The sequence below is a fragment of the Protopterus annectens genome, chromosome 1.part1 (genome assembly GCF_019279795.1).
Source record: "Protopterus annectens isolate FY-2018-M chromosome 1.part1, PAN1.0, whole genome shotgun sequence".
Classification (NCBI taxonomy): domain Eukaryota; kingdom Metazoa; phylum Chordata; order Ceratodontiformes; family Protopteridae; genus Protopterus; species Protopterus annectens.
In genome coordinates this window covers 1127751238-1127775416 of record NC_056726.1, presented here as the reverse complement: position 1 = coordinate 1127775416, position 24179 = coordinate 1127751238, and positions in this window count along the sequence as shown.

Genomic DNA, 24179 nt, shown 5'->3' with positions numbered 1-24179 from the left:
GGGGTTAATGAGATGAGGAGAACATATAGTAAAATTGACTGGGTCTTACATTAATTTTTAACCTAGAATGTTGTTGATTATACAGAGTACAAATATATGACTGGATTTCCCAATAACATCTAAGATATTTGGAATTCCAAAAATCCACAAAGATTCCCCCCCCCCCCATTTAGGCCCATTGTTTCTGCAACTGGCTCAAAAACTGAGCCTATAGCAACATACATCGACATCTGGTGTAAGAATTGTGCACAGTATTATAAACACATTTTAAAGGATTCTTGGCACTATTTAGAAATCTTAAGGGACACTTCCATTAATCATGAATTTTTATTTGTTACAGCTCATGTCACAAATGTATTCACCTCTATACAACATGATCTTTGGAGATGCCCTGTTTGGCAAAGAGGGAATGCACAATGTGAAAACACAGCTTTTAGTTGATTTGATGGAACTAGTGTTATTAAATAATTTCCTACTATTTGAATGTGAAGTTTTCCGTCAAACAATGGGTGTAGCTATGGGGGCTATATGTGCGCCCATATATGCTAACCTGGTATTAGCTAAGTGGGAGGAAAACTGTGTTTTTGAACACAACTTGTATGGTAAAGTGATTACATGATTAAGATTCCTTGATGACATACTGATCTTATGGCGAGGTTTAGTAGGTGAGCTTGAAGAATTTATTAGTGATTTATATTCTACAACCTCATTTTTGAACTTTACATATAAAGTTGGTAATGAGAGCATTGATTTTCTTTACATTACACTAATTTGGAATAAAAATGATAAGAAATTCATTTCTAGAGTGCATAGAAAGAAAACATACTCTAATTCCCTCCTACATTACAACAGTTGTCACCCCAACCATCAAAAAAAGAGTGTAGCAAAGGGCCAAATGGTTAGGATTTCAAGATTGACAAGTAGTGAAGGTGATTTTGAACAGGAAATGTATACTCTTGTAGGTATGTTTCAAGAAAGAGGTTACCCAAACAAGTTACTGATTAAAATTAGGAATGACGTATGTAGAAAAAGAAAAGAAAAATTATTGCCTATCCTGCATACCAACACAGGGACTACATTCACAAAATTAAAGGTGATAGATTATGATACATCTTTAGTATTGCCTTTTAATTATGAAGCTATACAAATACAGACTGTGATCAACAATTCATGGAACCAGATTTTAAGTCCCGACATTAAAAATATGTTAGGATTGACCCCTAAAGTGACTTCTTCTAGAGGTGCCAAGCTTAAGACTCTATTTGGAAAAAAACATGGAACAAGAAAAGGATAGTATCTAGGATGTCTAAGTTTAACATGTGTAAGGCATGTAAGTTTATTAACACAGGGCCATATGTCATGGTAGAGGGGTACCAACGTTCGATACCTAGTCCAGGCAATTGTAATTGTAATACTAGGATGGTGGTCTATATAGCTACATGTTTGACCTGTTCAGCTTTCTATGTGGGTAAAACCACTAGAAAATTGAAAGAAATAATATTAGATCATGTAAGGGACATTAAAAAAAGTAAGAAGGAAAGTGGACTTTATAATCATTCAGTGAAATGTGAGGGTTTCAATAAATTCTTGATATTAAGTTGTCAATCTCACCTTCATTCTTGCTGGATGGGTTTGGAGCCGACCCTCGGCTCCGACTCGGCCTATACTAAAGCTCGAGAGCTATTTTTACCGGCTCGAGGCTACCCTATATCCCACAATGCTAGGCGCTAACTACCCAGATCTCGTTTGCCGCTTACAGCTGCGAGGTGCGTTTATTATCGGCTTTACAGGTTAGATATTATAATTCTTAAATTTCTATCTTTTAGTCAGATTTTCAGTTAGTTTTTAGTTAGCGACCATCCCATTAGCTTCCCTTCATAGCTAATTCCCCTTCCGGTCCCTTTTAATCCTATATCCTAACCCCCTTTGGTTATAAGGTTAGGCCTTTGGGCCTATTCTGTTTTCTTTAACTTGTCAGTTTAATTTTTGTGTGACTGACTTAGCTTCTTTTTAAAGGGTGTCTGTGTGTGTGTGTGTGTGTGTGTGTGTGTGTGTGTGTGTGTGTGTGTGTGTGTGTGTGTGTGTGTGTGTGTGTGTATATTTTTGTACCTTTTAGGATGTCTAAAGACACCAGGGTCTCAGGCTTCAAGAAGTGTGACTCGTGCTGTCAGAAAATGTCACTGACAGACGGTCACACTTCTTGTGCTTATTGCCTGGGCCCTTTGCACCTGCAGGACTCTTGTTCGGTCTGTCATGCGTTCAGTCCAAGAGTCCTGCAGGAACGCAGCAATAAGTTAATTTTGAGGGGCTTGTTAAAGCCTGAAGGTTCCCCGACCAAGTCATTGTCGGGGGAAGCCTTCGAAGCCATCTAAGCCATTGGCTCCGAGTTCAGAGCCTTCGACTGGTGGCGCTCGGACTGCTGTTACATCGGTCTTCTTCATCGGCTCCGGCTGGAGTCGACGTTCCTCAAATACAGGCTTCTACATCGGCTCGAGCAGGAGCCGATGATTCTAGGACCCAGTCGGCGCCGATAGTGGTGTCGGCGCCATCTGCTAGCTGTAAACAGTCCAGGTCTCTGTCCTTGGAATCTGTTCACTTGGCTTCGAGGTCTCCCTTACTCTCGGAGCGGAGCCATCAAACCCATTCCTCCAGGTCTTCCAGGCTCTCGGACCATGACCTCGAGAGGGTGGTTAGTAGATTTCTAAAGTCTCAGGCACTAGCCCAAATGCTCCATAGCCCTTCTCAACAGACAGTGGCTATTCCCACCCCATCTTCTATTCTTCCTCCGACTCTTCTTCTGAGTTTGGAACCGGAGCTCGTGGGAGCCGTAGCCGTCAAAACGTCGGAGCCGATACCTCACCTTTCGGCTCCGTCGTCGGCTCCGGTCTCTTCCATGGTCCCATCCTTGGAGGGATCTGGGCACATGGACTTCCTCATCGGCTCCGAGGGGGCAAGTGGCATCGGACCCTTGTCCGACCCCGTTCTCCCTCTCGGAGCTTCGGCGCTGGTAAGTTTGGCCCCGACATCGGCTTCGGAGCCGTCCCTCTCTGTGCCGGGAGGGGTCCTTTTCTCTTTGGAATGGGGACCTTCTACCCTGCCTGATAGGGGCGCCTTCAAAGTCATGAGGAGTGTGCTGGCCCCTGTGCCTGCTCCACGGTCGGCTCCCTCAGCTCCTGCCTCTGTAGTGCCTGCTGCGGTCTCTACCCACCCTCTCATTCCTGACCGTAGAGATCCAACGCCTCAGGTTTCCCCATTGGAAATATCCTCCTCTTCCGAGGTTTTCCCTGATCTGTCAGGGGAACCCCCTCGGAAGAGGAAAAGTAAGAGGAAGCATGTGGACTCCCCTGAGTCCATTACATCGGATACCGACTTGGATGAGTCGGAAGGTGCCCCACGGTCCCCCTCTGAGGATGTCTGCTTTTCAGACATCCTTGAGATCCTGAAGCAGAGGGGGAACTGGTCTACCCTTAATCCTTCTGAGGACGAGTCGGTTTACCTAGAGGCATTTGGCTCTCGCCCTTCCACCTCCTGGGTGTCTCCGCCCTTTGACCCCCTCATGGAAGTGGTGGCGCGGAAGGCGTGGACGGCCCCTGATTCGATGGAACCTACCCCACGGAGGCCTTCCAAATTCATAACAGCCCCTTCGGACAAACAGTTTTTAGCCAGGTGTCGCTGACGCCATGGTGGTGGCTGCAGCCACTAAGAAGGAACTGGCTGATCCTTCAGTACCTGTCCATCCTCCTAACAAGGAGTCTAGGACTATGGATAGGTACGGCAAGCGGATGTTTTCTTCAGCGACCTTTGTCATGCGGTCGCTGAATTATTTGTGCCACTTCACCCACCTTCAAAGAGACATGCTCAAAGAAGTGGGTGAGGTCTTACAGGATCCAACAGCTGCGGGGTCTCAGGACAAAATAAACTCCCAGCTGGCAACCCTGAATTCCATTGTCAACTCCTCCATGCGGCTTATTTTCTATGCGGCCGATGGGGCGAGTAGGGCTGCAGGCACAGGCGTTGCCTTAAGGCGTCACACCTGGATGCGGCTTTGAAACTTTGCAGACCCCTTTAAGGTGTCCTTCACTAACTCCCCCTTTGACGGTTCAGCTTTGTTTGGACCTCAGTTGAAGGATACTTTGACCCGATGCGAGCAAGAAGGCAAGACTCTCTCTGCCATGGGAGTCCATTTTTCCACCCTGTCTAGACCATATCCTAAGGGTCAGAAGGGTGGGAAAATGTGGTTCCGTAAACCACAAGAGGTCGCGCCTGACAGAAGAGGTCAGTTCCCCTCTAGAGGCAGAGGGGGGGAACAATAACAGACGCCACCCTAGGGGCAGAGGAGGTCCGCAAAATCAGGGTAGCAGAGAGTCTCTTTCTGACAAACCTTCCAGCATCCCTGAGAAGCTGCCCAGCTGTTCGCCTTCGGAGGGAGTTGGGGGAAGGTTATCACTGTACTCAGAAGCCTGGCTTTCACTCACCCAAGACAAATGGGTATGGTCGATTATATCTGAGGGTTACAAAATTCCCTTTATCCACACCCCAACTCAGCCAAAAAGACCCCTCCCAGACGTTCCACCCAGTCTAAGGGAACAAGCAGTACTAGAAATATCAAAACTGCTAACAAAAAGAGCCATCCAGCCAGTCCCAGCAGACCAACAAGGATCCGGAATCTACTCCAAGTTCTTTTTGGTACCAAAAAAGACAGGGGACTGGAGACCAATATTGGATCTCAGCAGACTAAACAAGTCTGTAAGAAGAACAAAGTTCCGGATGGTCACGCTACAGTTCATTCTACCATTTCTGGGTCAGGACGATTGGATGTGCTCAGTAGACCTTCAGGATGCGTACTACCACATCAAGATGCACAGGCGCTCCAGGAGGTTTCTCCGCTTCCGGCTGGGAGCCAGTCACTATCAGTTCAGAGACCTGCCCTTTGGTCTCACTACAGCCCCCTGAGTGTTCACCAAATGCATGGCAGCGGTTACGGCTTATCTGAGGCGTCAAGGTGTTTCCATACCTAGACGACTGGCTCCTCACTGCCACCACCAGGCGTCAGCTTCTCCTCTCCAGAGATTACACCATTCATACTTGCAAGGGCTAGGTATCGCCGTAAATTTCGAAAAGTCTGCCTTGTCGCCTTGTCAGTCTATTACCTTCATAGGCACCACCTTGGACACAGTCCGGCTCTCCACAAAACTAACCAAGCAAATAGTTCTAGATATTCGCAGACATGTTCACATCCTCCTTCAGAACAACAAAATCCAGGCCAGGTTTGTCCTGAAGGTATTAGGTATCATGGCAGCAGCCATTACTCTACTTCCCCTAGCTCGCTTTCATATGCGGATCCTTCATTGGATGCTTTTTTCCCAGTGGTCCTTTCAACAACTTCCAATGTCACACAACATCTTAATAACCCTGTCTTGCAAGAAACACCTTTCTTGGTGGATGGTCTGCCCTCAAGTCCTTCAGGGCAGACCATTTGTTCCTTCTCCCCCGGTCGCCATGGTGACAACGGATGCCTCCCTGATCGGGTGGGGGGGGGGGCATTTTCAGGACAGGACGGTCCAGGGCACATGGCAACCTTTCAAGTGCCACCTGCACATAAATGTCTTGGAGATGAGAGTAGTACTTTTAGCGTTGCAAGCCCTTCAGGACTCTCTTCCCTTCGGGACTGTTGCAGTTCAGACGGACAATATGTCCGTAGTGTGGTACATCAACAAGCAGGGCGGAACCAAGTCCTATCCCTTATGTCGAGAGGCGCTCAGACTTTGGCAGTGGGCGATCTCCTCTCAGCGGTTTCTGACAGCAACATACATCCCCAGGAAGCCCAACATCATAGCGGACAGGTTGAACAGAGCCATTCTCATGCCACACGAGTGGTCTCTCAAACAAGCAGTAGTGGAAGAAATTTTTCAGAAATGGGGTCGACCTTGCTGCGATCTTTTTGCAACACCTCAAAACAGCAAGTGCCATGACTTCTTCACTCTCTTCCCTCTTCCTGGCCACCCCCCCCCCCCGAGACGCTCTAGTCCACGATTGGCCCTGGGGACTTCTGTATGCCTTTCCCCCTTTCCATTAATCACTCAATTGATTCAGAAAGCTACCGCCTTGAGAGCCACCATGATCCTCATTGCTCCTTACTGGCCTCAACAGATATGGTTTCCGTTCCTGCATCGTTACCTCTTGGGGCAGCCCTGGCATCTGGACCTAGTGCCAGATCTCTTGACCCATCATTTAGGACAGCTGCACCTCTCTCTCCAATCTCTCAACCTCACAGCTTGGTTGCTCCAATTCCAGCCCTAGCCAGGCTTCCCCTTATTTCCCATTCTGTGCGTGACATACATATAGCTTCCCTAAAGTCATCTACCAGAAGGATTTATGACAGCAAGTGGAAGCGTTTTTCCTTCTGGGCAGGAGCTAGAAATATGGATCATTTTACTACCCCTATCCAATCAGTCCTAGACTTCCTAGCCAAACTGTTTCACTCAGGGTCTTCTTCCTCCACCATCAGAGTACAGTTAGCGGCTATTTCGAACTTTCATGTAGGCCTTTCAGACTCCAGTATCATGTCCCATAAGCTTTGTAAAACCTTCCTTAAAGGTATCTTTTTGCTTAAGCCCCCAATCAGAGACCCCCCCACTGCAGTGGGACTTAAATTTGGTTCTAACTTCCTTGATTCTTCCCCCCTTTGAACCTGCGGCTTCCTGCTCCTTGAAGTTGCTCTCTTGGAAGACTTTTTCTAGTCGCCATAACATCTGCGAGAAGAGTATCAGAACTTCATGCTCTTTGCATTCGTCCACCTTATCTAGTTTTCCATAAAGACAGAGTGTCCCTCAGGACAAACCCGTCCTTTTTACCCAAGGTTTCTTCTGAGCCGAATCTAAACCAGATATCGATCTCCCAGTTTTCTTCCCCAACTACTCCAACAGAGTGGAACAAAAGCTGCATTTTCTGGACGTTCATCGTCAGCTCCGTTACTATCTGGATAGAACCAAGCAAACTAGGAAATCTGAGCAGCTCTTCCTATCTTTTGCGGCAGTGAAGAAAGGCCTTCCAGTTTCCAAAGTAACCCTTTCTAGATGGCTGGTCTCTGTGATTACTTTCATCTATGACCTCAGACGCCAAAAGCTACCATCAAGGCCCAGGGCTCACTCAACTAGAGCATTAGCCACGTCAATAGATTTTCAGGCTAGATTACCAATAGATTCCATTTGTGCGGCAGCCACATGGGCCTCTCCTCATACCTTTATCTCTCATTACAAATTAGACATGGCCTCCCGAAGCCGGGCTAATTTTGGTTCCACCATTCTCAAGAGTCTGTTCCCATGAGCCACCCAGGGTGAAGGTGCTAGGGATGCGGTCCCATCCAGCAAGAATGAAGGCGAGATTGACAACTTAACATTGAGAAGTTATGTACCTACCATAACGTTCCATGTTAGTTGTCTTCTTCTCGCTTCTTTCTTCGGCCACCCCCCATCCCCCTAGCCTGGACAGACCTAAGGATCCTTGGGGATCTTCTTTCTGCCTCAGTATTAGCCCCCTTGGCTATCTTTACTGGTAGCTATAGGTCTAGGTGACTTACGAGTGAGGTTTCCTCTTCTCCTTATTTTGGAGATCAGAACTGCTATGGTTTCAGCTATTAAACCAGATCTGGGTAGTTAGCGCCTAGCACTGTGGGATATAGGGTAGCCTTGAGGTGGTATAAATAGCTCTCTAGTTTTAGTATAGGCCGAGTCAGAGCTGAGGGTCGGCTCCGAACCCATCCAGCAAGAAAGAAGGCGAGAAGAAGACAACTAACATGGAACGTTATGGTAGGTACATAACTTCTCTTTTTTTATTATTGACAGAATTGTTGACCATTTTAGAGAGGGTGATGTTAACCTATACCTAGAGAATTTGGAGTTAGAATGGCAATTGAGGACAAACGCCACTATATCTCCATGTATTAATGATAATATATCATTAAGTTCTGTATTGAAGTTAAGAGCATTGCAGGTTTAAGGTGACCACTAGAAATAATGTCTCTTTTATAACAACAGCCCCCCCCCCCCTTTTTTGTATTATCACATATGCAGGTTTAAAATACATATATGTTTCTTTGGTACACTTCTGTTAGTCAAGTTTTTTAACTTAACTTATTTATTTATAGCAGGATTTGCACATATTTATGTATATTTATATTCATTTGTGCATGGTTATATATATTTTATTTAGTCATCCAGTTATTTAAAATTATAGTACATTTATTAATGTATTTGATTGTTTTTAACTATATTTCTTTAAGAATTAATTGGCACAGCATTTTCTAATTAGTGGGCGTGTTGTATTTTAGAGTTGTATAAATGCAGAGTTTTTTTGTGTTAATTCACTCTTATGATGCCCTATGGACATAGGGTGAAAGTGCTTAGTCTGTGAATAAACAGTTATTTTGTTCTCCCTCCTACCAATTTGTGGATTACTCAGCGTTTTGACACTTTTCTTTTTTGTTTCATCAGAAACATGGCAGATGTTTTGTCAAAAGATTTAAATAGCCTCAACGTCACCAAAACTCTAAGCATTTAAAGGTACACACACTCAAAAACAGTGTCATGCCAGTCTCTCTCTCTCAGCTAAGTGAATAATTTGTGAAAGTTTATATATTGTTACTACTTTAAAATTCATTATTTTCCTACCCTAGCATATCTTTAAGACTCTCTCCCTTTAGTCTCTTTCCCTTTATTACCCTTTTCTTACCTTTGAGGTAATTCTTCATTACTATCGTCGGTAATCCTTCCTTCTTTCTCTCTCTTCTTACCCTTCTGGGTAGGTAGCCTTTCTTATTCTTGATACTGTCGTTCTTCTCCACATCATTATGTCAGACAAGAAAAGTAGTGTTGGTTTTAAACAGTGTAAGGATTGTGGCCATAAGTTATCACTTTCCGATGGCCATGACTTATGTGTCTATTGTTTGAATGTCTCCCACCTTATTGTGGATCCCCCATGTGGGATTTGTAGAAATTTTTCAACCAGGAATATTAACGAGAGAAAGAACAAGTTAATCCTGAAAGGTCTCCTCATATCTCCTTTCTGTGAGGCTATCCCTGAATTGGAGGACTCACCCCCTCCTGTTAAACCCTGTAAGAGACATTCTTCCTCATTGAGGTCGCTCACTTCATCTCCCTCTGGGGATCGCAGGGAGTCAACGCATAAGAAAGTGAAAATTGCTACTCCGGCGCTGCCACCTGTGACCCTTTTGGCTCCAGGCATGGCACCGGCCCAGTTGATTCTTGCTCCAGCCATGTGTTTCTTATCGACACCGGCACTGGAATTCCTGGTGCAGACTCTTACGGCTCTGACAGTTCCGTTGCAGCCCTTACCGGCACCATCCCTGCAGGTACAGTCTCCTTCAGCAGAGTTGGTGCAATCCCCTTCGGCCCCGAGTCTGACGATACTGTCCTCCACAGAGCAGACACTTTCGGCACCGACATGCTCTATGGTGCATTCCTTTTCGGCACCATCATTGTTACCAGTATAGACACCTTCCTCGACACCACCGTTCCAATCGGTGCAGACACTTGCCCTTATGGTGCAGACACCTTTGACTTCTGTAGCACTGCCTTTGTCGGCACAGACTACTTCGACACCATTTTCCTCGGTACAGACATCCTCGATTCCGGGCTCTGCACCACTCGAATTAGCAAGGACCAAGTACTCTCCTTTGGATCAGTTCATTGATAGCCCTTTTCTGGAAAGGCCAGAATCACCTTCAGGTTTCTCTATGAGGTCGACGAGGAGCCTCTCTGAACAAGATGTGTTGCTGCTTGTTGACCAGTTGCTTGTGGCCAGGGGTCTCTCTAAACCTACCTTCCCTCCTTCAGGTGAATGTATTTCTCCTCAAACTCCAGCGTACACTCCTCCTTCGACTTCCACCCAATACCAAAGCCCATTCCTCCGACAGCAGCTTCCCTCCCTCCGACCCCAGTAGTGGATCTCACTTTGCAGCCAGAGTCGTCCTTGTGGCCCATGGTGCACTGGGCATCGGGCTCTTCTCAGGCTATGACTGTGCCATGGGGGAGGGCATTCTTGGTTCCACGCTGATCTTTTCTATGGCACTTTCCAAGAATCCTCCCTCTCTCATGCTTCACAGTCCTCTTGAGACTCCTAGTCTGGGGGTCGGCTCGTCGGAGCAGGGTTTGTCCCCAGTTCAAAGGTTGTCATGCTCGGTTCCGCGGTCCCATCCCTCTTTGGGCGGGCCGGCCTTCCAGGCCATGGAGAGGGTGCTTGCCTCCACTGGCAAACCCCACATGTCAGAGTCCTTCTCCCTCCTCTGTGCCGCAACTCTCACAGGCCACAACTGCCGGACATCAGGCGCAAGGGCCTCAGGTTTCTCCCCCTCAAGAGACCCCTTCTTTGTAGTCTTCCCCAGAACCTCCCACTGAGGAAGTACCTCACAAGGCTTCATGCAAGAGGAAGCACATAGACTCCACTGAAGAGTCTTTGACCGAAGATATGGACTTTGATGACGGGGAAGGGTCCCCACAGTCACCCTGTGATGAGGTGTCCTTTGGTGACATCCTCGAGATCCTTAGACAGAGGGGCAACTAGAAGTCCTCTAATCTTTCCTCAGGGAAATCCGTATTCCTGCAACCCTTTCGTGCCTGGCCCCCTACCTCCTGGGTTACAATGCTGGCCAATGAGCTTGTCAACCTCATCATCCAGCACTAATGGAATGCTCCTGACACCCTGGAAGCTATACTGTGGAGGCCTGACAAGATCTTATCTCCCCCAGCTGAGCATCCCCATTGGTCAAGAGGTCTTCCAGCAGATGCCATGGTGGTGGCAGCTGCAACCAAGAAAGACTTGGCAGAAGAGAGCCAAACTGTCCATTCACCCAACAAGGAGTCCCGGGCGATAGACAGACTCAGGAAGCTTGTGTTTGCTTTATTGACCTTCACCATAAGGCCTTTGAACTATTTGGCACACTTTACGAGGCTCCAGAGGGATCTTATCAACCAACTCTCTGAATTCTTGGCAGGAGATGTTTCTGATGAGGTCCTTGACAATGTAGCTTCACAGATAGCCACCCTAGAATCCATATCCAATTCTTCCATGTGTCTTATTTCACACACAATGGAAGGAGCGGCTAGAGTGGCAGGCGCAGGTATAGTCACCAGATGATATGTCTGGATGCACCTTTGTGACTTTGCGAACTTCTTTAAGGCTTCCTTTATGAACGTCTCCACTGAGGTCGCTTCTTTGTTTGGCCATAAAGTTAAAGATGCGGTGGCAAGGTGCGAACAAGATGGCAAGCTCCTATCTGCCATTGGTGTCAGACACTCCACTTCTCAATGATTCTACTCCAGAAATCAGAGAAGTGGGAAAATATGGCACAGGAAATCACAGGGCTCTTTCTGAGATGCACATACTGAGTTCTCCCCTTGAGCCAGAGGGGGAAACTCCAATAGAAGATGCCCCTTTTGGGGCAGAGGAGGTCCACAAAACCGTGGTTCCAGAGATTCTTTCTCTGGAAGCAGTCAGGGGTAATTTTTCCTTGTACCCCAGTGCCTGGCGAAACATAACCATGACTCTTGGGTACAACAGATAATATCCAGAGGCTATCGCATCCCCTTCCATCTTTGTCCAACCTCATCCAGAGAATTACCTGATGTTCCACCTAGTCAAAGGGCAGCAGCAGCACATGAAATTCAAAAGCTGCTACAAAAAGAGTCATCCAAACGGTCCCCTCAGACCAGATAGGATCCGGTTTTTACTCAAGGTTCTTTTCAGTGCCAAAAAAACACAGGGGAGTGGAGACCAATTCTGGATCTCAGCACATTGAACAAATTTGTAAAAACAGAGAAATTACGGATGGTCATGGTTCAGTCAATCCTTCCTCTTCTGGAAGAAGACAATTGGATGTGCTCTGTAGATCTTCAAGATGTGTATTAAAAATGGACAAACATTCAAGAAGCTACCTCTGCTTCCACATAGCAGCCAGTCACTACCAATTTTTAGCACTGCTGTTCTGTCCCTGTACAGCCCCAGAGTGTTCAACAAATGCATGGCAGTGGTTATCACTCACCTGAGACTTCAAGGATTCCATGCGTTTCCATATCTAGATGAAAGGCTCCTCACTGCCCCCACCAAGCATCTACTGGAAGAAGCCGTAGACAACACTCTCCTCACAGCACAACACCTGGGAATCACTGTAAACAGGGCAAAGTCCAGCATGACCCCAGCACAGTCTTTAGAATTCATCGGGGTGCTGTTGGATGGGAAATTGCACAGCATCTCTCCTGGACCACAGACTTCAAAGAATAAGGCAACAGGTTCAGCCGCTGCTCTGTCACCACAAATCTTCTCTCGGTCCATACTCCAACTCTTGGGGTCAATGGCATACTCAATCACCTTTGTTCTTAGAGACAGATTCCACATGAGACTCCCTCAGTGGTTAATTCTCAGTCAGTGGTACCCTCTACAACATCCTTTGTCCTTTCAGATAAGTGTAACTCAGAGATGCAAGCAAGATTTACTCTGGTGAACATCTCAAAATCCCCAACAATGGTCTCACCCCTTCAGCCCTCATCAGCTGAAAGCCACAGTGACCATGGCTGCCTTCCTGATGGGGTGAGGGGGCTATGTCAGGGAAACTTGGTCCAAGGCACCTGGTTGGAGACAGAGGCCCGTTTGCTTATTAATGTCCTGGAACTGAGGGCAGTGCTACTAGCGTTGCAAGCATTTCATTCTATCCTTCCTTCAGGGACTATTGAGATCCAATCAGGTAACATGTCAGTGGTCTGGTACATCAACAAGCAAGTGGGCACCAGATCTTATCCATTATGCTGAAAGGCCCTAAGAATATGGCAATGGGCGATAGCTTCCAACCGCTTTCTGGTTGCAATGCACATTCCCGGGAGCTCCAATTGTGATAGCGGACAACTTGAGCAGGTACATCCTACAACCTTACGAGTGGTCACTCAACCCTGTGATAGTGGGAAAACTTTTCAACTGCTGGGGCCAGCCTTGCTGCGACCTATTCAGCTCCCCAACCAACTACAAGTGCAGCAACTATTTTGCCCTGATCCCCCATCGGGGACAGTCACCGAGAGATGCTCTAGTCCACGCTTGGCCCTCGGGTCTACTTTATGCTTATCCTCCTCTCCCCTTCATCTCCTAATTTCTGAAGAAAGCACAGCAGTTGAAAAGCAAAGTGATCCTCATTGCTCCATATTGGCCTCGACAAGTCTGGTTCCCCTTCCTCTGGCCTCACCTGCTAGATCGACCGTGGATCCTCAATCCATCCCCAACGTTGATCTCCCATCCACAGGGTCTGACTCACCCCAATCTAACAATCCTGAAACTGACAGCTTGGTTTCTCCACTTCCAATGATTGCCAGGCAGGAAAACCTCTTGTCCCCAGTGTGCAATATTCTTATTGCATCTCATAAATCATCCACCAGACTAATCTAGCTCAAAAATGGAAAAGGTTTTCTCTTTGGGCAGTGAATAAACAATTAGACCCCTTGTCAGCTCCAATTTCAGTGGTTTTGGACTACTTATCACATCTTTTCCATTCTGGGGTGTCTGCTTCTACTATTCGTGTACATTTAGCTGCCATTTCAAATTTCCACATTGGTTTTCAGGATTCTTCACTTCATGTCACATAAACTCTGTAAAACATTCTTGAAGGGGGTTCTTCACCTAAAACCTCCCTTTAGAGAACCAGAACAACCTTGGGATTTGGCCTTGGTCCTGCAAGCCCTAACAGCTCTCCCCTTTGAACCTGCATCTTCATGTGATTTAAAATATCTCTCATGGAAAGCTTTGTTTCTGATTGCAATCACATCGGCCAGACACTTATCAGAACTTCAAGTCTTATGCATTAAACGTCCCTATCTTATCTTCCATAAGGATAGGGTATCAGTGAGAACTAATTCTTCCTTTTTGCCAGAAGAGGTGTCAGAGTGGTCTGTCCACCAGTCTATTGACCTTCCAGTATTTTTTCCTAATCATTCTAATAAGGGAGAGTATTAACTGCTCTCCCTGAATGTTCATAGGCAAATACGATTCAACCTGGACAGAACTAAATCTACCCGTAAATCATACCAACTTTTTCTGGCCTTTTCTGGACTAAGACTATGTCATCCTGTCTTGAAAGTTACATTGGCATCATGGTTGAGAAATTGCATTACTTTTATCTACAACAAGAACAGTAATACCTTGCCTCACAGAGTGAAAACACATTCTACAAGGTCTATGGCAACTTCAGCAGCATTTCCATGCTAAGGCTTCCCTCAATGATATTTGCTCAGCTGTGACTTGGGTCAAACCCCATACCTTTATTCTTTATTACAAATTGGATTTGGCCTCCAGAGGTAGAGCTTCTTTTGGCTCCATGGTGCTCAGGAATGTCTTTCCATGAGGGCCACCCAGGGATACAGGTTGCTGGGGACTCTGTCCAATCAGTAAAGAATGAACGAAGATTAACAACATCAGATAAAGAAGTTATGTCTTACCATAATGTTCCATCTGTGTTGTTGATCTTCGTTCATTCATTACTCTCCACCCTTCATTCCCCCCCTCCCCGATAGTTCTTGGTTGATCTCATATACTCCTTTATTGTAGGTCTGTTATGACCAGAGGTAGCCTCTAGTTTTGACTGTCAACTTGCAAACTCGATCTGAGGTAACAGGAAGCAGAGCATTCTGGGTAGGACCTTGGCTCGAGAGTTTTTGGCTGACGCGAGCTTGATATATGGCCAGCTTGGTTCTGAGGACAGAACCTATAACCCATCAGTAATGAATAACGAAGATCAACAACACAGATGGAACGTTATGGTAAGACATAACTGCTTTTTATATGTTGTGATTGAAAAATGTTTGCATTTAGTATTCTTGAAAAAGTTAACCTAATAATAGAGGGGGTGACTGGGAAGTAATTCTTTAACAAAGAGAAGTGTTCTGGCAACTGTTACTTAATGCCTGTAACCCACCAGGCATTAATGATGTTATTTCCATTAAGCTTATGTTAAAAATCAAAGCTGACATGTTTCTGATGAAGTTCTGCTAGTAAGAGGAATGAAAGTACTCAAACTGTGGATTAAAGGTTTGTTTAAATGTCTGGTTCAGCGTGTTTTACTTGTTACTGTTTTAATTTAAAAGCTGTTTGGGTTATTGGTTACTAAATACTTTAACATTTGTCAGTCCCTCTAAATAATTATTGTTATTTCTTAACCATATCTCCATTTCTTTTATTTCCACTCCGTTTTTAAACTCTACTTTAATTTTATCCCACTCCCTATCTATAGTATCAGTAGAAATTTCTATCTTCCCTAGTGTCTCCTAAATAATTTCTATCTATTCCTTACATTCCTCTCTTTTCAACAGATAGGTGGGAAAGTGCCAGTGTCTCACTTTTATTTCATTACCCTGTGCTTTTGTTTTAGTTATTATCGATACATGATCTAAAATAGTTATTGGGTACATATGAAGACCTTCAGTTAAATACATGTTCCTGTGAAATGTAAATTCTGTCTAGCCTAGCCCAGTTTTTGTATCTTGGGTAATAATATATAAATTCAAAGCAAATATACGGAGACAAGTAAGAAGCAGTACTATACCAAACCAAAGTTACTTGTAGAGGAAAAAAGTTACTTTTGTGTTTTCTGAACATTGAAACTATTGAAAAACTGGACTGCCTTATTTCCTCCACAAGTAACTTTGGTTTGGTAATAATATATAAATTCACTTTGAACTCCTAGTATTGAATTTGTATCTTCCATGCCAAACATTTCCATAAATTACTTTAGAAATCTACCCTCCTTTGTTATATTTTCACTTCTGGGTCCCACAGACATATCACTGTTGCAAATGAAATGCTAGTCCCCATTTACAAGTAATATTACTTGCTGAAAGCTGATTATTTCTCCCATAATGTTCTTAAGCTCCATTATAGCAATCTTAGGTGGAATATAAATACATGCCAGTGTAATCCTCCACCCTTGCTAGTAGCCACTTAGTACTACAAATTTATTTTTTTTTATTTATTGTTTACCAGGAAAGTCCAACTTGGAACAAAGCCAATTTTCAGTAGAGGCCCAGGGAGAAATGCTCCAGACACATGTCTTTGTAACATGGGAGGAAACCAGAGTACCCAGAGAAAACCCACATGAATGCAGGGTGGACATGCAGACTCCACACAGAAGGCACTCCAGCCAATAATCAAACTGGAAAACCTCTTGCTATGAGGTGACAATGCTACTGCTGCACCACTGTGCCATCCACATACCAGTGTTATCTTTTTTTTATTCTCTTCTATCACTGTTAAAACTCTTCTTGCAATTAATACCACTATCCTTTTTTTTCCTTTCTCAAAACTCAACCTAGTGACTCCTTTCATTTAATTTCCACTCGCGCTGCCTGTTTTCCTTCCTCATAACTCAACCTATTCACCTTTCACTGTTCTACTCTCCTCCTCTAATTCTTCCTACCTCTCACCTCATGAAACTTTGAGTGCATAAATGCTTGCACTCCAAATTATACTTATGTACTCCAAAATACTTATGTTTTAATTTCATTCAATGCTTTGTTACAACACCTTGCTTAAATGTTGTTATTCTGTATTCTATATTATTGTGTTTAGTAGTTTTTGAAAATTGTATTGCACTTCTTAACTTTGTTGATATTAGCTTTGTAATAATTGTATATGGAGCTTTTCTCCCCGGGCCTCCATTGAAAATGGGCTCATTTTGGGCCAATGAACTTGCAAGTTAACAAACTGCAAATAAATAAATAATATAAGTACTCTTTTCCTTTGTCTCAGGTATTCTGCTGAATAGCCATCCTGAAAATCTTTATCAAATTCACATGTTCAGTTCTTTCCAAGTATGTTTCCTGTAGCATAGCTGCTTGCACTCTACATTTTTAGTTTAGTTCGCTGCTTTTTCTATTTTTGCATTTATCTGTGAGACCATAGATATTTTAAGACATTACAGAAAGTAATGTTGTATTAAAAATTATTACTCTCATCTTTTATGTATAACAGCTGTTTTGCAAACTGTCTATTTTGACCATTTGTATTACATGCATACACCATCTGGCAGGTTGATCTTTTATACAGTTGTTTTTTGTCATCCATTTGAGACTATAGGCAGGATTCACGAAGCCTCCGTGTAAGAGTTACAAGTCTTACACGGAGGCTGCAGTTAAACGGTGTGACGTCAGCATGCCATGCATATTCATGAGGGCATGCTGACACACACCCAAGGCTAACACGGTCCGTGTAAGAAAGTAGGGGGCGTGTCTGCAGGGCAAGTCCTGCAAACGGACACGCCCCCAGAAGAGGAACAGTCCCGAAAGTAAACCCCCACGAGAGAGTCCACGTAAATGTCAACAAACACAACACAACACATGCCCCGACAGACTATAAACATAAAATGTAAAAATGAACATGTTATATATTTTTTTATAAGTTTTAAAGATGTTTGCCAGTAATTGCTCTCGTTTGCGAGGGTGTGCCCGTCGCTCAGCCACAGTTAGCAGTCAGTGGAAAAGCATATAAGATCTAAATATGCAAAGTAAGCCAAGAAGCAATAGCGTAGCGGTAAAGACGTCGGCTGAAGAGGAGGCAGTCACGGTTCGAGCCCCCACAACATCAATTTTCATTTCTAGTGAAATAAGCACAAAACAATTCCCTGACATATATGTAATATATAAAATTATATTTTATGTAAAATGTAATGAAATGGGACATGTATTTTGAAGAAATGTGAGATACACTCTAACAAGCTGAGTATATCTGCCCGTAGGTGAGCAGTGGTTTAACAGGTGTAAAATGAGTGCCTGGGCTTGAGCAGTGTTGTAACACACTGAAACTGTGTGCCCGTAGCTGAGCTGAGCGTAATATGCATGCTGACAGCCAAATGACGCGTAAACCAGCGTAACCTGTTTGCGCAGAGCTGCGCACCGCGCCAAAAAGATAACCGGCGGGCAACGTTGAGCAAGCTGTATCAAAACTTACTTTACACAGACACACATCCTAGCTTGTGTAGACAGTCATAAAATAAAAAAAGCAATGGCCAGGCTTGAACTCAGGATACCATGCACCATAGTCAAAGTACTGAACCACTAAGCCATGACAGTTGCCCTTAGAAATGCAGTATTAGCATATATATAGGAATGAATGGAAAGAGAAGCATGACAAAGCAGGTTTTGTGAAGCTGATATATTTCCAAAATGGCCAATCACAGATAAGTGTGGGAAAAACGGCATATATAAGCCCCATAGGCGGGAATACACAGCATAACTGATTGTGGAATCGATTTGCAGTCAGGATGTCAGGTGTAGGAGAGGGTAGTTGCTTCCAAGCACAGAGGTGGGGCATTGAGGAGTCCAAATATATGGTTTGGCTCCTCGTCCATGATCATGAGGCCCAACTCATGCAGGGCCAGGTCCTGTGGGGAGCATACAAGGCTGAGGCGTGGGACCGGTTGGCACATGATCTCACCAGTGCCACAGGAATACCAAGGACTGGTGAACAGGTCCGTCACCACCATGCGGACCTGAAAAGACAGAAGCAAGACCAACTGAACTGTTGGATCCAGGAGGCCCGGCAAATGCCCAACGCCCCACTACTGAGTAAGTTATATGTAATTATTTATGTAAGAAATTAACCTAGCTGATATTATGGAGATGTGTATTCCAATATTACTTCATTTATATTACAGCTGCAGGTGTCCGTTCCATGAATCGTTGAGCCTTTGCTGATAGGCTAGTGCGGTTGCGCCACCAGGCAGGTTAGTAATTCTCTCCCTGTAACTGTTAAAAAATATAAGTATGACAGCTTGCAAAAGAGTGCAGTGTAGTCACTTATTAATAAAAAGTTCAAGTAACAGTGTAAGAGAGATTCTGCTAGTACTGTGTGATTACATAAGTGTGATGCAGCCTGTAATCCAAAAATAAAAATGAAACAAGTCTGAAATAAAGATATTCCACCTGTAATGTCATAGTACATAACCTGCAGCAGGCTGTAAATTACAGCTACACAAGCTGAGTACAACACGTGTGAAAATATCCCCGTTTAAAATCTGAAACATGACACAAGTGAGACTGTTGGAAAGGATTGTTGTAACCAAGTAAAACATGTCAATAAAGGCTAGAATTGAGTATCATCCTGAATTTTAAAAATAAAACAAGTGAGAGTGTGAGAAAGAGGTATGAATCCACCAATAAAGTTGTAAAAACTTCTGAATAAAGTATATTGCAGTCAGTACAGAATGAAATGAATGTGACAGGCACAACAAAAGAATGAAATGTGTGCAATAAAGTACTGAAGCTGGAATGTCTGTCCCACAATTTGGATATGTTGCTGTACCTTTGCGATATGCAGATAGTATGGTTGTATGAAATACCAAACATCCACAGTTGTCTAGAGCCATATAAATCAAATGTAGCAGGATGCTGTTGCTGAACAGAGCCAGATATGAATGTGTATGAATAAAAATGCAAGGTATATTAATGTAGCAGTAACATTCCCATCACCAACATACCTAAGTTTACACATAGGAAACTGTAGTCAGACCTGTAGGGTGTATATATCTGCAGCTAGTAGAAATGTACAGCATATGTATAGATATTTGAAGTTGTTAATGAAATATTTCTTCACCCTACCCTATAACCACAAATAATCCATTCCACATGAAATGTGTATGTGTATTCACAATTAATTCCCCTGGACATTTGTCCTGTTGGTTCATACATATTTGCATGTACGTTGATGCATGTGCCCTGTTCATACATCCAAACCTGATGGCCTGTTGCCATCAATCAACCCTGCATGCTGTTGGATTGTGTACTGTTGTTCAAATTATGCATGTGTCATGCTTGCTGTTCAATGTCTTGAATTTATGGGTGTTTGATTAATGGGAATACTAATGCCTGCTGTTACAACAAATTGTGAATGGTATTGTTTGTTACTAACCCAAACTGTCATAAAATAATGCAAAACATAGGACGACAGGGAAGGCGGGTTCCAGCGGACCCACCTCTCCCACCTCACCTGGCTAGAGCACCTGGCACTAGTGCCCAGATCGGACCCTCCTCCAGTGGCCCTGTGCCACCTGCGGGTGGAAGCGCTGCAGGGGATGGGGCTTGTTCCCCCTCTGCAAGCGTGGCCGGAGGAGACCGTCCACTCACCCTCCATAGTGTCTGGACTGTGGTGCGTATGGAAATCAGGCATTCTGTGTTTGAGCCCCTACGACAGCTTGAGGCACGGGTGGCACAACTCACGGGCATGCCTGCTGCCCATCCGGCACAGCCCCCAGCACAGCCCCGTACTGGGCAGTGAAGGCACAGTGGCAACTGCCCATGGGTGGGGATCTCAGTTCCACTGTTGCCATCTGTGGGCTCATGGGCTCGAGATATCCAAACATCCGTCCCTGTCAATTGTGTTTCCTCCCACATGTGTCATACACCACCCCTTTATGCGTCTTGTTTGTCTTGTTTGTTAACCTCCCCTACCTACTTCCCCAACTATACCTACTTCCTGTACCTGACATTCCACACTCACCTGAAAAAAAAAAAAAAAAAAAAAAAAAGGGGCACTCTGTTCCCGCAAAAAAGTTACGCCCCATACATAGCTGCCCATTTTGCAGACATGTCTGCTGGATATGTAAACTGGCAATTACAACTGGCTGTACAACAAATATTGTTGTTCTCACCCGTTTCTCAGTGGTGGAAGGTATCAAATATCACACCAAATTACACACATATGCACAGCTGTTGCTAATAAAGAAAGGGGCAGCTTGTTTTCCTGCTGTCCTACCCTCTTTGTGCCCCCTTTTTAATCACTTTTCTATCTCCCCAGTTTCTTTTCTTTAAAAGAAATTAGCGCGGGTGTGCGCGACAGTAAGCACTTTTCAGCAGTTGTAAGTGGGTGTGCGCTTGTGTGTGTGAAGCTAAGCGTGCGTGCACGAAGCTAAGCGACAGTGCGCATACGTGAGATCCGCGCAAACTAGCACTAACCCGCTTACAACTGCATAAAAGTGCCTTAGTCACTCTGAATGACAAGGCCTGTAGTCTGCTTAGAAGCAAAATAAAATCCCACTGTCAGTCCCGAACCCAGGACCTTGGAAACAGTAGTCTGCATGACTTACTACTAAGCCATGACTTCTATACAAGAACACTGTGCTGAAATAAATGTATCATGAAATAGTAGGAATGAATGTAAAGGGAATATAGGAAGTCTAGTGCACAAAGCATGTCATGTATATTTACTGTCAAATATAGTGGATTTGTAAAATATTACTGTGTGAAGAGAAACAGCCATGCTAGTTGGCAGCTAGTAGATAATAATGTCACAGTAGCACCTTGCAAGCCACACACATACTCAGAGCAGGATAAACACTGCCATAGTTTAATAGTTAACAGCCCAGACATAGCAACTGTGACTGAGTTACAGGGATGTCCCTGATTTGAAAACAAATGTTAACTGTGCCCCAATGACTCCCTGTGAAATGTACTAACAGTAGGCAGAAAGGTGTTACAACACATGCTATGGTAACTATGAATTACTGAAAGTATGCACCACTTGCACGTCACAAATGGTGTAGTAATACATATACTCAAAATAACCCACAGTCACAACTGCAGAATATCAGAAAATTTCATGGGTGTATCCCACTGATTTGTACCATTCCATGAGGCTGATAAAAGATGCACCTAACAGTATCTGAGGCCTGCTCAGCAGCATAATCAAATACCCTTCTAAGTGTCAAGGCCCACACCATGGTCAGACCACACAGCATGCAGTACCACCCTACCACAACAAACACATAGGGAATTGCTGCTCAAACAGATATAGCAAGCATTACAAGCTGTGAATGTAAATGGAAAATAGGAAAGCCATAGCAACACATTACAGTTAAGACACCTAGCAGGCATACAAGGAGTGAATGTAAAGGGCAAATATTGAAGCCATAACAACAAATTGCAAGAGCCACTGCTATATACAAGTTACACCACAAGTCCCACAGGAAAGCACACACACCCATATACACAGTATTACTAGTCTTAAGTGTCAGTTTACATACACACTGAGAAGAGGAAACTGGAGGAAGGAATACTCAGGTTACAGTACAACATGCATTGCAGTGTGTACAACACAGCCTGAAATATGAGAGACATACCAACTCTTACACTCACAGAGCAGTGTCCACAGCATAGCAGCATGGTCCCCACCCTGATAATATGAAAGGGCTACACCTAACAAACCTTTTTATAGCACTGTCCTGAAATCACACTGAGAACTGCAATCACTACACAACAGGCTGCTTGACATTAGTAAATACTGGCTAACAATTGGTGCAGAGGCCATCACATGGACATGTGCAGATACCTATAAAAGCATCCTGTACTCCCAGTCCACACAGGCAATACTTTCATTGCACCCTCTGGAGGTAGAGACAGAGAGAGAGAGAGAGAGAAAAGAAAGAAAGGAAAGAAAAATATATATAACAACAAAACAAACAAGTTGTCATCACAACCTGACACTGCCAAGGCATACTGAAGCTGGCAAGTGAAGCAGCAGCAGGCCAACTATCAGAAAGCCATTGCAAACAGCTGTAACAAGCACAGGTAATGTAAAGTAAAAATATAATAGTCTACATACTGTGAACCCTCCATATGTGTTATTGGTCTGTATCTATGTATATGAAGATATGCATAGGGCAGGGGACATACTGCAACTGTCACTGAAGGCTGTACATACATATGTATGTGAAGGTAACTATGTGCACATATCAATGTAGGTTGTAGTGCAATGTACAATGTAGCTTGTACAGTAATGGATTTTCATCAGTACGTTAGTTTGTGTATGCATATGTGTAAATAAAAAGGTTTATATATATATCTAGCATATGTATACGTATGTATATCGAGATATGTATGTATATATATATATATATATATATATATATATATATATATATATATATATATATATATATATATATATATATATATATATATATATATATATATATATATATATATATATATATAATATGCATATATGTATACATAGATAGAGAGGGATATAGAAATACATAGACATATATAGATAGATAGAATATGTACATACATTTATATGTAATACACACATACATATATAGATATATGTAGATACATATACATATACAGATAGATCTGATTGTCTACAGATATGTCTGTATATGACTATCTCTATCTCTCTCTGTCCCACTCCTCCTCACTCTCCCTCTGTCTCTCTTTCTCTCCCCCCCCCCCTCTCTCCATATCTATATATCTATATCTATATATATATAGATGTAATGCAACAGGTGCCTGGTGACAAAGGCATGGAGTGAACACCAGTGTGGATACTGGAGTACCATACCCCATTCCAAAACACTTACACCAGTAACCACCACATATGTGCTTGCCTGCTCACCACTGCATGTGTCAGGGGGGAACAGGGGCAACAAGTGTACAATAGGCTCTCCACTGATATTCACAGTGGCACACTAGTCCTGTAATACCTGTACATGGTATGTGTCAGCAGACATGGTGTGTCAGCTATGGACATGTAGGTCACTTTACCCCTCTACACCCCACAATGTCCTACACGGTATGTACCTCCCATGACAGCTACAGATATGGAGAAGGACACAGTCATACGTAAGAAACTGTGACAATGCACTCAAACACATTACCTATGCAGAGTGACTGACAAGACCACAGAGTGCACCCATACTACCTACGTAGAGGTTACCACTGCTGGATATACATAGTTAAGTGACACCCATGACAGTTGTCCAACAACCATGGTAACACCTCACAACATCCACAACCCAAATGACCTATGTCTGTCGTCCTTGTCACAGCAGTAAGAGCACATGGTGGAGGTACAGGTTCCTACCCACAGATAACAAATACCCTGGAGTAAACCACACAGCAGTAAGAAGCAAGGATCCCCATGAGTAGATGTCAGACATACCCCTGCTGAATGTTATGCAGATAGGTAATATGCCATATGAGTCACCCTGTGTAACTGTTTGACAGGAGCAGGTACGATCACATCACATGTGTCACAAGGGGCAGGGTAGCATAACAGTATGCTGCTGTAGGCCCAGGGCCAATAGCATAGTACCTACCTAAGACACAATGCACACCCACAAACCCATTGCAAAC